The sequence below is a fragment of the Thalassophryne amazonica genome, chromosome 12 (assembly GCF_902500255.1).
Source record: "Thalassophryne amazonica chromosome 12, fThaAma1.1, whole genome shotgun sequence".
Lineage (NCBI taxonomy): Eukaryota > Metazoa > Chordata > Actinopteri > Batrachoidiformes > Batrachoididae > Thalassophryne > Thalassophryne amazonica.
In genome coordinates, this window is record NC_047114.1 from 5765662 (window position 1) to 5783993 (window position 18332).

The 18332-nt window shown below is 45.7% G+C and overlaps 1 long non-coding RNA gene across 1 annotated transcript in view; it reads right to left on the bottom strand.

Moving 5' to 3' along the window:
* Positions 1 to 12471: 12471 nt before the first annotated feature.
* Positions 12472 to 18332, bottom strand: part of LOC117522664 — a 28540-nt gene continuing 22679 nt past the window's right edge. The window contains exon 3 of the long non-coding RNA XR_004564283.1: positions 12472 to 12612. This is a non-coding gene — a long non-coding RNA (uncharacterized LOC117522664). The remainder of the gene's footprint in view (positions 12613 to 18332) is intronic.

An 18332-nucleotide genomic window follows, 5' to 3' on the forward strand; every position in this document is an offset into this window, starting at 1 on the left:
TACCATAAGTCAAAACAAGATCTAAAGTATGATTAAAGTGGTGGGTGGACTCATTTACATTTTGAGCAAAGCCAATTGAGTCTAATAATAGATTAAATGCAGTGTTGAGGCTGTCATTCTCAGCATCTATGTGGATGTTAAAATCGCCCACTATAATTATCTTATCTGAGCTAAGCACTAAGTCAAACAAAAGGTCTGAAAATTCACAGAGAAACTCACAGTAACGACCAGGTGGACGATAGATAACAACAAATAAAACTGTTTTTTGGACTAAGAGTCAAGCTTTCAAATGAATTAAAACTCTGTCTGGGTTTTTGATTAATTAATAAGCTGGAGTGGAAGATTGCTGCTAATCCTCTGCCTCGGCCCGTGCTACGAGCATTCTGGCAGTTAGTGTGACTCGGGGGTGTTGACTCATTTAAACTAACATATTCATCCTGCTGTAACCAGGTTTCTGTAAGGCAGAATAAATCAATATGTTGATCAATTATTATATCATTTACTAACAGGGACTTAGAAGAGAGAGACCTAATGTTTAATAGACCACATTTAACTGTTTTAGTCTGTGGTGCAGTTGAAGGTGCTATATTATTTTTTTGTTTTTGAATTTTTATGCTTAAATAGATTTTTACTGGTTGTTGGTGGTCTGGGAGCAGGCACAGTCTCTACGGGGATGGGGTAATGAGGGGATGGCAGGGGGAGAGAAGCTGCAGAGAGGTGTGTAAGACTACAATACCACCTGAAGCTATAATGTTGAAGATCTCATAGATCTTCCCGGGGTCATAAGTGACTTCACACACATTTAGATTATACTTGCCACACGTACCGGCCGATCCTTGCAAAAGTCTATGAACAAATGCAGGACCAATAGATTGACAAATTAATGGTAGAAAATTTTTTTCTGATTAAAATTTAAAAAATGCACAAAAATATATGCCTGGGGTCATAAATGGCCCCACTCAGTCACTTAAAGTTAATTTTGGGGTCAACCTTCACTGACATACCAAGTTTGGTAGAAATTGGTAAACGGATTTGGGAGGAATGGGGGGGGCATGTGAGGTTCTGTGCATGCTGTGCCTGACAGAGAACTTTCATTTTACCAGCTGTTTTACCTTATTATCTTCATCTATGGCCAAATGGGTTTGTACGGACCAAAAGAACGAGGTTACAGATACAAATGGTGGAATGAGGTTCCTCTGTTGAGTATCTGGGCTTACAATCCCAGAAAGGTTGAGAAGCTCAACTATCCAGGATGCACTGGGAGTAGAGCCACTGCTTCTTAGCAAAAGGAGCCAGCTGAGGTGGTTCAGACATTTGTTGAGGATGCGCTCTGGTCTTCCAGACACGTCTTCCAGACACGTCTAACTGGGAGGAGGCTCCAGGGATTACATGTCCCGGTTGGACTGGGAATGCCTCGGGATCCCCCAGGGAGAGTTCAAAGACGAGGCCAAGGATAGGGAAGTGTGGGATGAGCTGCTTGGTCTGTGGCCCGAACCTGGATAAACGGCATAAAATGAACAAGTGAATGAATGATATGGAGGTGCAGGCCAACACATACATCAACTTCACCCCAGTGATTGACTTTAGGTAAAGTCGACCTTCCTGAGCTGTTCTAGAACTCACCTCCGTACCTGTGCCAAGTTTAGTCAACATCAGAATGAACATCAAAATTTTCACAGACTTTGACCTTTTAGGACATATCTGGAGAGTCACCCAACATCTGCGCATCAGGGAGGAGTCGGGAAACAATCAAACATCCCTTAAAACCACTTTCAGTAGAGATGTTTTATTTTGAAATGAGTGAAAACGCAACAACGAGAATCCTTATAAAGGTCACAGCAACTTTTCTCTCCCATTTCTCAAAAGTCCGTGAACATACCACGGCCACACAGAAAGAAACAAACCCAGTCGCACCTCGTTCCCTGAAGGTTTACCAAGCCCCATTTGAATTTACCTGTCACCATGACAACCACTCTTTTTTGAGCATCTCTGCCCGTGGGAGGTTTTGGCCCAGCCTTTTCTAATTTCACACTGTGTGGATATCTCCATTCAGTAATTACAATCACATCCATTCTCGTTTTCCCCGTCCAGACAATGTGCCAGAGATATACACGAGAAATGTCTGTGCACGCACACGGACACACAGACACACACTCAATCACCCAATCAACACAAATACGTCAAAATCCGGTTATTATTGCTGAGCTGCAGCCTGTAAAGTTGGATAACTTCAGACAGACACAAGAAAAGAAATGGTAAGAGAGAGAGGAAAAAAAACAAAATGGAAGGCTTCATCATCATCATCATTATCATCATCACAGGGCGGATGCATCCATGTCCAATAATTCATGTCATCAATCAATCACAAATATTTTTCTGATCAATATAAACTTTAGATCATCTCTCTCGCCCTATTGGTTGTAAAGTTATAACCAAATATGTTTGTGCACCATGTTTATGTTTGTATTTTGTTTTTCTACCTTGGCGTTTGTCTGATCCAAACGTTAATCATCTGGAAATATCCGCCCAACCAATACTCTCACCAATTTCAGTGAAAATCCGTCCAGCCAGTTTTTAGTTATCTTGTTCAGTCAGACACACTCATGACCGATTACAATGACCTGCTTTGCTGCTTCACTTGAACGCAGAAAAAAAGATCCAGAATCCACATCTGGATTCTGACAAACACCAGAAAGGCTGTCCTGCTCCTCTTGATATCAATCAATCAATCAATTTTTTTTTATATAGCGCCAAATCACAACAAACAGCTGCCCCAAGGCGCTTTATATTGTAAGGCAAAGCCATACAATAATTATGTAAAACCCCAACGGTCAAAACGACCCCCTGTGAGCAAGCACTTGGCTACAGTGGGAAGGAAAAACTCCCTTTTAACAGGAAGAAACCTCCAGCAGAACCAGGCTCAGGGAGGGGCAGTCTTCTGCTGGGACTGGTTGGGGCTGAGGGAGAGAACCGGGAAAAAGACATGCTGTGGAGGGGAGCAGAGATCGATCACTAATGATTAAATGCAGAGTGGTGCATACAGAGCAAAAAGAGAAAGAAACAGTGCATCATGGGAACCCCCCAGCAGTCTACGTCTATAGCAGCATAACTAAGGGATGGTTCAGGGTCACCTGATCCAGCCCTAACTATAAGCTTTAGCAAAAAGGAAAGTTTTAAGCCTAATCTTAAAAGTAGAGAGGGTGTCTGTCTCCCTGATCTGAATTGGGAGCTGGTTCCACAGGAGAGGAGCCTGAAAGCTGAAGGCTCTGCCTCCCATTCTACTCTTACAAACCCTAGGAACTACAAGTAAGCCTGCAGTCTGAGAGCGAAGCGCTCTAATGGGGTGATATGGTACTACGAGGTCCCTAAGATACGATGGGACCTGATTATTCAAAACCTTATAAGTAAGAAGAAGAATTTTAAATTCTATTCTAGAATTAACAGGAAGCCAATGAAGAGAGGCCAATATGGGTGAGATATGCTCTCTCCTGCTAGTCCCCGTCAGTACTCTAGCTGCAGCATTTTGAATTAACTAAAGGCTTTTTAGGGAACTTTTAGGACAACCTGATAATAATGAATTACAATAGTCCAGCCTAGAGGAAATAAATGCATGAATTAGTTTTTCAGCATTACTCTGAGACAAGACCTTTCTGATTTTAGAGATATTGCGTAAATGCAAAAAAGCAGTCCTACATATTTGTTTAATATGCGCTTTGAATGACATATCCTGATCAAAAATGACTCCAAGATTTCTCACAGTATTACTGGAGGTCAGGGTAATGCCATCCAGAGTAAGGATCTGGTTAGACACCATGTTTCTAAGATTTGTGGGGCCAAGTACAATAACTTCAGTTTTATCTGAGTTTAAAAGCAGGAAATTAGAGGTCATCCATGTCTTTATGTCTGTAAGACAATCCTGCAGTTTAGCTAATTGGTGTGTGTCCTCTGGCTTCATGGATAGATAAAGCTGGGTATCATCTGCGTAACAATGAAAATTTAAGCAATACCGTCTAATAATACTGCCTAAGGGAAGCATGTATAAAGTGAATAAAATTGGTCCTAGCACAGAACCTTGTGGAACTCCATAATTAACTTTAGTCTGTGAAGAAGATTCCCCATTTACATGAACAAACTGTAATCTATTAGACAAATATGATTCAAACCACCGCAGCGCAGTGCCTTTAATACCTATGGCATGCTCTAATCTCTGTAATAAAATTTTATGGTCAACAGTATCAAAAGCAGCACTGAGGTCTAACAGAACAAGCACAGAGATGAGTCCACTGTCCGAGGCCATAAGAAGATAATTTGTAACCTTCACTAATGCTGTTTCTGTACTATGATGAATTCTAAAACCTGACTGAAACTCTTCAAATAGACCATTCCTCTGCAGATGATCAGTTAGCTGTTTTACAACTACCCTTTCAAGAATTTTTGAGAGAAAAGGAAGGTTGGAGATTGGCCTATAATTAGCTAAGATAGCTGGGTCAAGTGATGGCTTTTTAAGTAATGGTTTAATTACTGCCACCTTAAAAGCCTGTGGTCCTGTGGATATACAGTGGTCCCTCACTATAACGCAGTTCACCTTTCGAGGCCTCGCAGTTTCGTGGATTTCTTAGTCCAATTTTGCATGCTTTTTTTTTTTTTTTACAGCGCATTGTGTTCTGCATCTTCATCAAGCAGGCCGGTCGCGGCACAGCGAAGGGATAGAAGTATCTTCTCGCCCAGAAGAAAAAAGAGCACCAACAGCTACCCATAACTGTGTTCTTCCATCCATTTTCTTCCGCTTTATCTGGAATCGGGAAGCGGGGGCAGCAGCTGAAGCAAAGCCGCCCAGACCTCCCGATCCACACACACCTCCCCCAGCTCCTCCGGGGGAACCCCAAGGCATTCCCAAGCCAGCCGAGAGATGTAGTCCCTCCAGTGTGTCCTGGGTCTTCCCCGGGGCCTCCTCCCAATGGGACGTGCCCAGAACACCTCTCCAGCGAGGCATCCAGGGGGCATCCGGAAAAGATGCCCGAGCCACCTCAACTGACTCCTTTTGATGTGGAGGAGCAGCGGCTCAACTCCGAGCTCCTCCCGAGTGGCCGAGCTCCTCACCCTATCTCTGGGAGCGCCCAGCCACCCTGCGGAGGAAACTCATCTCGGCCGCTTGTACTCGCGATCTCGTTCTTTTAGTCATGAGCCAAATCTCATGACCATAGGTGAGGATCAGAACGCAGATCGATCAGTAAATCGAGAGCTTTGCCCCCCTACTCAGCTCTCTCTTCACCACGATGGTCTGATACAGCGACCGCATCACTGCAGACGCTGCACCGATCCGTCTATCGATCTCACGCTCCATCCGTCTCTCACTCATGAACAAGACCCTGAGATACTTAAAGTCCTCCACTTGAGGCAAGGACCCTCCACCGACCTGAAGAGGGCAAAGCACCTTTTTCCGGTCGAGAACCATGGCCTTGGATTTGGAGGTGCTGATTTTCATCCTGGATGCTTCACACTCAGCTGCAAACCGCCCCAGTGCACGCTGAAGGTCCTGATTTGACGAAGCCAACAGAACCACATTGTCTGCAAACAGCAGAGACGAGATTCTGTGGTTCCCAAACCAGACCCCCTCTACACCCTGGCTGCGCCTAGAAATTCTGTCCATAAAAATAATGAACAGAACCGGTGACAAAGGGCAGCCCTGTTGGAGGCCAACGTGCACTGGAAACAGGTTTGACCCACTACCGGCAATGCGAACCAAGCTCCTGCTGTGGTCGTACATGGACCGGATAGCCCTTAGCAAAGGACCCCGGACCCCGTACTCCCGGAGCACCCCCACAGGGTGCCCCGAGGGACACGGTCGAACGCCTTCTCCAGATCCACAAAACACATGTGGACTGGTTGGGAGAACTCCCATGAACCCTCGAGCACCTGATGGAGCGTGTAGAGCTGGTCCAGTGTGCCGCAACCAGGACGAAAACCATACTGCTCCTCCTGAATCCGAGGTTCGACCATCGGTCGAATTCTCCTCTCCAGTACTCTGGAATAGACCTTACCGGGGAGGCTGAGGAGTATGATCCCCCTATAGTTGGAACACACCCTCCAGTCCCCCTTCTTAAACAGAGGGACCACCACCCCAGTCCGATAGTCCTCCTCCATGGCCCCCCGAACTCCTCCCAGACCCGAGTTTTTGCCTCTGTGACCGCACGGGCTGCGGCATGCTTGGCCTGCCGGTACCTGTCAGCTGCCTCCGGGGTCCCACCTACCAACAAAGACAAGTAGGACTCCTTCTTCAGCTTGGCGGCATCCCTTACATCCGGCGTCCACCACTGGGTTCGGGGATTGCCGCCGCGACAGGCACCAGAGACCTTGTGACCACAGCTACGAGCGGCCGCATCGACAATGGAGGTGGAGAACATGGTCCACTCAGACTCCATGTCTCCAACCTCCCCCGGGATCTCGGAGAAGCTCTCCCGGAGGTGGGAGTTGAAGACCTCACTGACAGAGGGTTCCGCCAGTCGTTCCCAGCAGACCCTCACGATACGTTTGGGCCTGCCAGGTCTGACCGGCTTCCTCCCCTCCCAGCGGATCCAACTCACCACCAGGTGGTGATCGGTCGGCAGCTCTGCCCCTCTCTTCACTCGAGTGTCTGAGACACGTGGCCGAAGGTCATTTGATACGACTACAAAGTCGATCATCGACCTCCGGCTCAGGGTGTCCTGGTGCCACGTGCACTTATGGACACCCTTGTGCTCGAATATGGTGTTCGTGATGGACAAACTGTGACTAGCACAGAAGTCCAACAACTGAACACCACTCGGGTTCAGATCGGGTAACTGTGTTCTTCACCCAGAAAAAGACACCTGCACCGAGGTGTCACTTAGTGGAAAAAGAAGTGACAGCGGAGCGGCGCCACGACGAAGAGGCACAATCAGAGGAAGTGTGAAATACTGGTCAGTCACTATTAATAATTTCTTATGTGTCCAACCTCGTAGGTTGATTGTTAAAATTAAATTCATTAGTTCTAAAAGCCATCATAATTATTTATAGGAAAACGTTCTATTTTTATTTCTCAAACAAATGTTTGGGCCTGAAAACAGGTTGGTCTTGTTTTTCTACTAAGGTTTGAACTTTGAGAGTGTTTACACACGAGAGAAAACTGAGAAAATGTTAACGCCTGTTTGAGAAAAGTGTATAAAGTGTGTAGTGAGGGGTTTTACAGCCTTAAAACATCTATAATAATTGTAAAAAATAATGCTGACTACTTCGCGGATTTCGCCTATTGCGGGCTATTTTTAGAACGTAACTCCCGCGATAAACGAGGGACCACTGTATTAAAAATCAAAGCTTTGTGGAGATCAGGTGAAAACCAAACATGCTGATAGACGCCACATTTCATTGTGCAGACGGAAGATAAAAACTGATCCAAAATCTGCCCACAAGTGTTGATAAGCACTAAAACTTGATGCCATTTTCCTCTTGTAAAATTTATTGAATCCTCTCAATTCCACTTGAGTCAGCTGGAAGCTTTTGTGAAAGATCACTGACCAGAACCACATGACCTCCTTGGATGAGATCACAATTATTAAACCAAACCAACAGATAAACATGAGCAACAACTAGAAAGACACTTATTGGAATTCTTACACTCTCAGAGGGCCAAAAGTCTCAATTTCAGAGCCAAGTTAAGGGGAAAATGACATTTTATTATTGTTTTCTTTATCACATTTTGAGAATAAAGTCAAGATTTTGTTGAAACGGTATTTCAACTTTACTCTCAAGGTTTTAAATTCATTCTAGAAATGAAAAAGGTTTTTAAAAAATCTTTTACCTCTTGAGTCATACTATGAACCTTTTTAGTTCCCTGAAAGTCAACTAAACAAATCCAGTTGACTTGGACGTCCACGTCTGGTGCTGAAAGTTTGACTTTATCGTTGGAACTTTAACTTTATTCTCAAAATGCAAAATAAAATAATAAAAAAACAGCTTAGTCCTCATTTACCGAAAGCTCAACTTCATTATCAATATTGACATCTCATTCTAGAAATGCAAAATTTAGAAAAATTAAAACTTCCTTCTCATTGTGAAAGTTCACTTATTTTCTCAACATTTTTACTTTATTCTTGAAATACTCTTTATTTCTCATGTGGTTGTAAATCTGTCATCTGATCGGGTAAAATTTAACAACAACAAAATCATGCCCCCCCCAAATGAATCTTTGCAAACAGTGTTTCAGTGTTTCAGAATAATTGAGGTAAACAGTCGGTCAGACTACAATGTGCATGAATGTACCACTGAAAAATGCAGCATTTTTGTTTCAGTGATAAACCATAAAACATAAGTTAATGTAATAATACACACATATTTAACTAAAGTACAAATTTACACATGGTTATTTCTGCAAACATCAAGATGAAAATGACACAAAGATGTTTTCATCCATCACAACTATTTTCAAAAACAAAATGTTGCAATTAGATTTCTATCCTATGCTGTCGCCATGGTGACGCATACATTAACTAAGCCACATAACAGCGTTCCCATTGGCTGAAAGAAGTCATGCAACTCCACTTCCTCCGTCTATCTAATAGAACGGAACCTGCTGTAAAAGCAGGAATCTGGCCCATGAGCTCACCATGGGGTATTTTTAGAAGGTTTCACTTCAGTGTCCAGTAAAGGAAGCTTTAGTCATCAGCATGACCGGGAATCCTCACGGCTCCAGATCAGAATGGAAAAACCATCCAATAATAATGGGATTATAAATACACGTGGAAGTGCAAAATTTTAAAAATAAATTTTAGGTGCAAAAACTAAAGTGAAAGTAACTCTCTGCCAATGTATCTTTAACTCTGGGCTGTTTGTGTTTATTTCTGTTATTTGTGTTTTACTCTGTTCTGTTTTATGTTTAACTCTGTGTCACTCTGTGTTTATTTCTGTTATTTGTATTTTACTCTGTTCTGTTTTATGTTTTTCTCTGTGCCACTTTGTGTTTGTCTGTCTCTTTGTGTTTAACTCTGTGCCACTTTATGTTTAACTCTGTGTCACTGTTTATTTCTGTTTCTTAGTGTTTTACTCTGTTCTGTTTTATGTTTAACTCTGTGGCACTGTTTATTTCTGTTATTTGTATTTTACTCTGTTCTGTTTTATGTTTAACTCTGTGTCACTCTGTGTTTATTTCTGTTACTTTGTGTTTTACTCTGTTCTGTTTTATGTTTAACTCTGTGTCACTCTGTGTTTATTTCTGTTATTTGTATTTTACTCTGTTCTGTTTTATGTTTTTCTCTGTGCCACTTTGTGTTTGTCTGTCACTTTGTGTTTAACTCTGTGCCACTTTATGTTTAACTCTGCCAATTTGTGTTTACCTCTGTGCCATATTATGTTTGACTCTGTCACTTTGTGTTTAACTCTGTGTTGCTTTATGTTTAACTCTGTGTCACTCTGTGTTAAACTGTGTCACTTTGTGTTTAACTATATTCATTTCAATTTCAATTTATTTTCATTTATATAGCGCCAAATCACAACAGAGTTGCCTCAAAGCACTTTATATTACTTTGTGTTTAACTCTGTGTTGCTTTTGTTTAACTCTGTGTTGCTTTATGTTTAACCCTGTCACTTTCTGTTTAACTCTGTGTCACTTTGTGCTTAACTCTTTCACTTTATGTTTAAATCTGTGCCACTTTGTGTTTAACTCTGTGCCACTTTGTGCTTAACTGTCACTTTCTGTTTAACTTTGTCCCACTTTGTGTTTAACTGTGCCACTTTGTGTTTAACTCTGTGCCACTTTGTGCTTAACTCTGTCACTTTATGTTTAACTCTGTCACTTTCTGTTTACCTTTGTGCCACTTTGTGTTTAACTCTGTGCTATTTTGTGTTCAACTCTGTACTGCTTTGTGTCTAACTATGCCACTATGTCGCAAGGCCATCAACTTGCTAGCCTGTGGCAAGGCTCCAGGCAGCTCCAGCATTCTGCCTGAGGTTATCAAAGCCAGCAAGGACAGGTCCCTCCTGGACCACCTATACGAGCTACTATTACAGTGCTGGGAGGAAGGGACAGTACCCCAGGACATGTGTGATGCCAAGATCATCATTCTGTATAAGAACAAAGGGGGCCGCAGCGACTGTAACAATTATCGCGGCATCTCGCTTCTCAGCATCGTCGGCAAAGCCTTCGCCCGCATCATCCTCAACAGACTACAGCTCCTCGCTGACTGAGTTTACCCAGAGTCCCAGTGTGGCTTCAAAGCCACCAGGCCGACCATCAACATGGTGTTCTCCCTGAGACAGCTGCAGGAGAAGTGCCGGGAGCAGAGACGACCCCTGTTCATGGCCTTCATCGACCTGACCAAGGTGTTCGACCTGGTCAATCAAGAAGGACACTCTTCTGCACCGGATTTGATGCCCCCCCCCCCCCCCCAAGCTCCTGAGGATGATCACATCCTTCCACGACAACATAAGCGGCACTGTTCAGTATGACGGATCATCCTCAGACCCCTTCCCAATTAGGAGTGGTGTGAAGCAGGGGTGTGCCCAGTAAAATACTGTAAATACTGTGTAGGAATACAAAGTAGGAATACATTTCCCAAATACTTCCAAGAAAACTTTATTTTTACAGTCAGACAGAACAGTCCACAGGCAATGCTGTACTACTGTACTGACTGAGTACTGTATTGCAATCTTCTACTGAGAGATTTCTTACCTACTCTCATTTCAGAAAGTCTGGATGGTGGATGCTATAGTGTACCTGTTCAAATTTGGCTGTACTCTTTCTCTCCCTCTGTGTTAGACCATGGATGACCACATGGTCAACCAAAGTGTCTCAGATCTCATCAGAGATTGCGGTCCTTGACCTTCCTCGTCCTCCTCATCCTCCTCCTCACTCCTCTGGCTCTGTTTCCATTGTTGGCACCCAATGAGGCCAGGTTACCTTGAGATGAGCTGTGAGAAGCTCAGATGTCAGAGCGCATGGAAGCGACAGGAATGACGCTGTAACGATCATGAAGAATCAATGTAGAATCTGGACTAGTCAAGGTCAAGGAAAGACTCTGCCCAAGACTGAGCTCAAAGCCGGGGTTTAAGTAAACCGCTCCTGATCAGGAACTCATGAGCATCAGGTGCGAGGAGATGATGAGTAGCAGGTGTGCCTTAGCTCTGCAGCATGCCACCTGGAGGGGAAACAGATGAGCAACACACACACAAAAGGACAGACAGGGCAAAGGACCAAGGCAGATCACAACAGGGAAATCATTCCACAAAGCAGTGCACAGTAAGATGATAAGAGAAATCTCTGTGACCTGCAGACTTTTTAATCACCCTAGGGACATAAAGTAGTCCTGCACCCTGAGAACACAGAGCCCGGGCCGGTACGTAGGGACAGTTAAGTAGGGAGGTGGTAGTCCATGAACAATTTTATAGACTAGTAGCAGAACCTTAAAATCTGATCTCACAGGGACAGGAAGGGACAAAATGGGTGTAATGTGGTCAAATTTTCTGCTTCATGTCAAAGGTCTGGCAGCAGCATTTTGAACCAATTGGAGAGCCCTAATGCTGGACTGTGGTAAACCACAAAATAGGACATTGCAGTAGTCCAAAATAGAAGAAACAAATGCATAAATCAGGGTCTCAGCATCAGCAATAGACAGGATGGGACAAATCTTTGAAATGTTTCACAGTTTGAAGAAAGCAGTCCTTGTAATATCTCTAATGTGGAGCTCAAAGGACAACAGGATCAAAAATCACCCCAAGGTTCCTCACTTAGTCAGTGTGATGTATGACACACGAGCCTAGGCTAAGCGTTAGCTGGTCAAATTGATGCCAATGACTCCCTGGACCAAGAACCATTATTTTGGTCTTGTCAGAGTTTAATTAGAATCATAATCAGAGTAGTTTTAATTCACCAGTTATTCACACAATAGAAGGAATTTGACTTTGGTTTGAGCTGCACTCTGTCTGTACAGCATGTATAAATATACACTAAATAATTCACAGTAATAAAATGTGCAAATGAAATATGCAAGTAAAATAAATTGTGCAATAAGAGAAAAGAAAAAAGAAACGGATGTGTGAGACACCCAACAGATTGAAGTTAAACTGTACATGTGGTGTATGAATGAGTGAGTTTTTTTGGCAAGTTAAATTGTTCATTGTGATGGTCTGTGGAAAGAAACTGTTCCTGTGTCTGGTTGTTCTGACGTACAGAACTCTGTAACATCGACCAGAGGGGAGGAGTTTAAAGAGTGTGTGTCCAGGGTGGGAGGGGTCTGCAAACATGTTACCAGTTTGCTTCCTGGTCCTGGACCAGTATAAGTCCTGGATGGAGGGCAGTCTGGCTCCGATGATTTTCTTCTGCAGACTTGACAGTTGATTGGTCTGTACCTGTCATGTTTGGAGGCAGAGGGAAACCAATCAAAGATGGAGATGCACAGGACCGACTGGATGATGGAGGTCGCGAAGATGATGAGCAGAGCCTGGGGCAGGTCTGAGTAAGTTCACCCTCTGCTGTGCCTTTTTCCTGATGGTCTATGTGGGAGGTCCACTTCAGATCTTGGGAGATGGTGGATTCCAGGAACCAGAAAGTGACCACAGTAGCCACAGTGTTGTTGAGGATGGGGGGGTTGTGATGGTGGGTTCCTCTTGAAGCCTATTATCATCTCCACAGTCTTGAGCTAGTTCAGCTCCAGGTTTTTCTGACCACACCAGAGGATCAACTGCACCACTTCCTGTCTGTATGTAGCCTCATCACCATCCTGGATGAGTCCAATGATGGTGGTGTCATCTGCAAACTTCAGGAGTTTAACAGAGGGGTTCCCTGAGGTGCAGTTGTATGTGTAGAGCAGGGCTCTTCAACTCCAGTCCTTGAGGGCTGGTGTCCTGCACCTTTTAGATGTGTCCCTAGTCCAACATACCTGAGTTATCAATATATATATATATATATATATATATATATATATATATATATATATATATATATATATATATATATATATATATATATATATTATCAAATATCACACACCCACACACACTATTAAGAAACCTATTCAGATGCGTTAAGTCACGTTAAGAATGTCAGGAATGTGCCAAGAATGACGCAAATATGACATTCGTAACGCGTCGCCTATGTGTAAACGTACCTTAACAGGATCACTGAGGGCCCCTTCACACAAAGTGCGAATATGTACAAGTCAGGGCGACACCCGTCGGGGCAGCTCGTATGACTGAACCACGAAACATTGCACCAACAGGCAGGTGTGCATGATGCAGGTGCGATGGTTCGTGCACGTGGGAACACAATGCCATCAGCTGTGCAATGTGTAACCATATTGCAGAGCTGCTGTGAAGAAAAAAATAAATAAAAATTTTTAAAAATGCATGCAATGGTTTTGTGCACATGGGAACACAGCAGCTTTTCACAGCTCCTGTGAAAATTAAAAAAATAAATAAAAATTACCTGCCACCCACGGGAATCAAACCCATGCCAAAAGCTCTGATTGCCAGTTAGAAACTTTACCACTGAGGTATAATTGCTGTCCTCTAAAAGCTGCAGGAAACTGCCTCATATCAGGAAGGACATGGACATATTTAAAAAAAAATAAAATAAAACCACATACCATATAAAAACACAGCATTATATTGAATCCCTCTTATCAATCGGGCAATACAAATATGATCTGTCTGTTCCTCTGTAGATGACCCATGGTCACAGACATACAGTCTTGAAATGACATGAATGATGAAGCAGTTCGCTCTTCTCATGTCCACATCTACTGGTCCGGTGCATCTAGCCAGCCGCGCACATGTATTCTGCCCGACATGCGTGTCTTGTGAATGCCACGCAGCAGGATGACACTGCGTCATGTGGAACAGAGCTCACGTGGGTGGTGTGACAGTCAGATCGCCTGCTGCATGTTCTGATCTAATGTTCCATTTCAACCTGGGAGCAGCCTGTCAATGTCCGTCCCGTGCACATGCTCGCTCGCTGCACCCTGTCGCCACAGCATTATATGTTTTTATTTATGTCCACGTGAGGACAGCAAGCAGACCCATGTGCGCCACAGTGTTAGTTCATGTCTGTCCAAACACAGTATGTGTTGTCCAGCTGGGACGTCCAGATCCACAGCTCCCCACAGCTGCTTCTGTGGGTGGCCACGCCTCCTGTTAGTTCAGCACACACACCAACGCGTCAGTGTGTGTGTTTGCAAAGTCACACTTGTGGGGAACTTAGATAAATTTCACATCCACCTTGATAGTGATTGTCTGCAGACTGTTTTTGTGATGATAACGGTGTTAGATGTTCGTGTGTGTCACCTGGAATTTGGCCGACACCTGCCGTGAAGAGGGTTTGATGGGGTCGCGCAGCGCACACTTTGTCTTTCAGCTGCTGCTGTGTGCAAATAGTTGTAGCAGCAGGCGTACGAGGCAGTTTTACACATTTTGCACATGATTCTTGCTTCATGCACAGTTTATGCACAAATCAACCAAATTCGCACTATGTGTGAAGGGGCCCTGACTGTTATGTGTCGGACGCAGCTCGGAGAACCGACCAGCGTTTGAAGGACCCAGTATGAAATAAGCAGAGCACGGTACAAAGGCTAACTGAATTTAATACATAACAGTGATAATACAAAAAGGTGCGGTCTGGCGTGGTGCGCTCCCAGCAGCGCTAACGGTCCGGAGCCAGAAGCTGTTTCGGACCCAGGGACCCCGCCGACACCCCCCAGGTGGCCGCAACAACCGAGTCTGTGAAAGAAGGAACCATTATGTGAGTCCACACTCTACACACAGAACACTTAAAGGTGTACAAACAGCAAACACTTCCTGGCTTGATTGCTGATCAGCTTCCAACCTGCAGGCATGGAACATCCCGTTCACAAAACTCCACCGCAGTGGAAGCTGATACATGACTAACATACAGCTCAATACAATAAGGTGTGAGGGACACCACATTTACTGACTGTATAACTGTTAGTCACAAAATCCAACGTACCTCAGGAAGTGTGCTGACGAGCGTGAGACCTCACCCCCTCCTCTTTCACAGACTGTGCATCAAACCTGGACGTTTCTCAGCATCCGCTGCTGATGAGATGGCTCCCGAGACGACGATCTCACCCGTCTGGTCACAAGGTCGAGTCTCTGGCAAATACACACTGTGCACTCCAGTCTTAAATGCCAACATGCTCCAATCCATCCAGATGCACCTCAGATGTGAGTCCTGACGAGTCGCAGGTGATCAGGGTGAGGTCCTGACAGCCTCAGCAACACAGCCACTCAGTCCCAAATGCACGCCACCTGGGAGGAAAACAAAAAGAAACAAACCGGCAGCCAGGCCCCCCCAGCCATATAACAGTACCCCACCCTCACGGGAAGCCTCCCGGCGACCACACACACCTGGCCCAGGAGAAACACCCCCCTCCAGGGACCATGGCTGGAAACCGCGTCTGCGTTCGTCCTCCAACAGACTGGTTGAACTGGCTGCATCTTTGCCCTTGTTTGACAGTCTCAGCACAGGTGTGGCCAGGAGTTCCTACACCTGTGTGGTCAGCCTTTAACCAAACATGTGTGATTAGTCATAACACAAAACAACCAAAACACCCCCCCCCCCCGCCCCAGGGGACCGTCCCATCAAACCCCAGGGAAGGGGAGAAAAGAAAAACAACCCACAGGTAAACTCACAAACAAAAATGCCAAAATACCCCCCCTCCTCCCCCCCAAACGACACGCAGGGACCAACACCCCCCAGAGGGCCACCCGCCAGCTCCAGGAGTAATAACCACGGCCGAGGTCCCTCTGGGATCCACCGTCACCCACGGGGACTACCAGCGCCCCCCCAGAGGACCACTCGTCAACCCCAGGAGATGCCTCCCCTCACGACCAATGGACCCAGCCCCGGCCGTCCACGGCTAGATGGACCCAACGCCTTTTCCCCCCCAGAGGACACCACAGTCAAACCCTGAGGGCGGAAACTGGGGGAGGGAAAACAAAAAAAAAACCCAAACCCCCCCCCCTCCCCTCCCGGGTGCAGAGGCCACCTGGGAAACGCCCAGCACAACCTAACTGCACCCCTCCAGCAATGCCGACACTACGGCACACCCGGCTGGAGTCAGAGGAGAAGAGAGGGCACAACAAAAAACAAAGAGAAAAAACAACCCAAATACCACCCCATCACCCCCCCAGGGGACCGCTCCATCTAACCCTGGGGATGTGAAACAAAAAGAAACAAAAGAAAAAAAAAACAGACCAACACACAGTTGTTTGGGTCCCCGTTTTTCTTTTTTTTTTTTTTTTTTGTTCTTGGTTAGCAAAGGCTACAGGGTCACACCCCCAGACAAATAGTGGACAACAAAAAAGAAAAGCCCACACAAAAACCAACTCAAAAAACACCCACACAAAATAAACTAACACAAAACAAATCAGTGAGTTATACCGTCAAGCTCAACCAAATGGAACACACCTGTTCCTACTCCAGAGCTTGACGGTACCGTGATTCAGTCACCACAAGGGGGAACCAGAGTGCTAAAAATGAAAAAACCCCTTGGGCGACAGAAAAAAACAAACGAGCTGCTTTTGTGTGCGCAGCTGAGTGCAACACACAACCAAAATGTGCTCAACTAAATAACGCCGGAGCTGATACAACAGACGCAGTAGTTACCTTTATCCGGGGAAACGGGGCTACGACTGTAACACAGGAAGCCCAGCGACCCGTGCTAACAGAGCTCCGCCGTGCGCGTGAACCCATTACAAACGCACTCTTGCAGCTCCCGTTTACACCTCCCATCCGGTCGGAGTGTGACGCGAAGCCGTCGCCAGTCACACTCCACCACGATCCACGGATGAGGCACAACACAGGAACACGGCTGCAAGAGAGCACAAATTAGTATCCAGTAATGGGTCTCACACACGCACCTTCCGGGCGGAGAGCCCCGCAACTGATCCGGATAACCACTGAACGTCTGCTGCCGCCTTCCCGGCGCGTTACCGTCTCTGCTAACGCTGGGTCCGTGATGTTTGGCCAGAGACTACTGTTATGTGTCGGACGCAGCTCGGAGAACCGACCAGCGTTTGAAGGACCCAGTATGAAATAAGCAGAGCACGGTACAAAGGCTAACTGAATTTAATACATAACAGTGATAATACAGAAAGATGCGGTCTGGCGTGGTGCGCTCCCAGCAGCGCTAACGGTCCGGAGCCAGAAGCTGTTTCGGACCCAAGGACCCCGCCGACACCCCCCAGGTGGCCGCAACAACCGAGTCTGTGAAAGAAGGAACCATTATGTGAGTCCACACTCTACACACAGAACACTTAAAGGTGTACAAACAGCAAACACTTCCTGGCTTGATTGCTGATCAGCTTCCAACCTGCAGGCATGGAACATCCAGTTCACAAAACTCCACCGCAGTGGAAGCTGATACATGACTAACAAACAGCTCAATACAATAAGGTGTGAGGGACACCACATTTACTGACTGTATAACTGTTAGTCACAAAATCCAACGTACCTCAGGAAGTGTGCTGACGAGCGTGAGACCTCACCCCCTCCTCTTTCACAGACCGTGCATCAAACCTGGACGTTTCTCAGCATCCGCTGCTGATGAGATGGCTCCCGAGACGACGATCTCACCCGTCTGGTCACAAGGTCGAGTCTCTGGCAAATACACACTGTGCACTCCAGTCTTAAATGCCAACATGCTCCAATCCATCCAGATGCACCTCAGCTGTGAGTCCTGACGAGTCGCAGGTGATCAGGGTGAGGTCCTGACAGCCTCAGCAACACAGCCACTCAGTCCCAAATGCACGCCACCTGGGAGGAAAACAAAAAGAAACAAACCGGCAGCCAGGCCCCCCCCAGCCATATAACACTGACAGCTGTTAACTTATTTTGTGCGCTCTCTGGATGGACACCTCCTGTGTTCGAGTGGCTGGTACAGCATTTATGAACACATATACACACAGCTGAGCGAACATTTCCGCCAAACACTCGCACACTGCTTTGATCACCTGTTCTACACATGCGGGCACACGCAGCTCGTTGTGAACACACACGTGCAGCTGAGTGGACACACACTCATCACTCGGATCACCTGTTCTACGCACGTACATGCACACACTCCGTCACGTGAGACACGCACTGATGAGAGGTCAGTTTAGCGCTGGGAATGTGAGGATGAGTGGAGTGAGTGAGTGAGTGAGTGAGTGAGTGAGTGAGTGAGTGAGTGAGTGAGTGAGTGAGTGAGTGAGTGACAGCTCCAATGTCGGTGTCATCTGACTGTTGTCTCAAATATGTTTGGGCTGCATCGTGCAGATGTGCTCGAGGAAGTCCGGATGGTTTGGACCACGGCTGACCACGCCTCTTT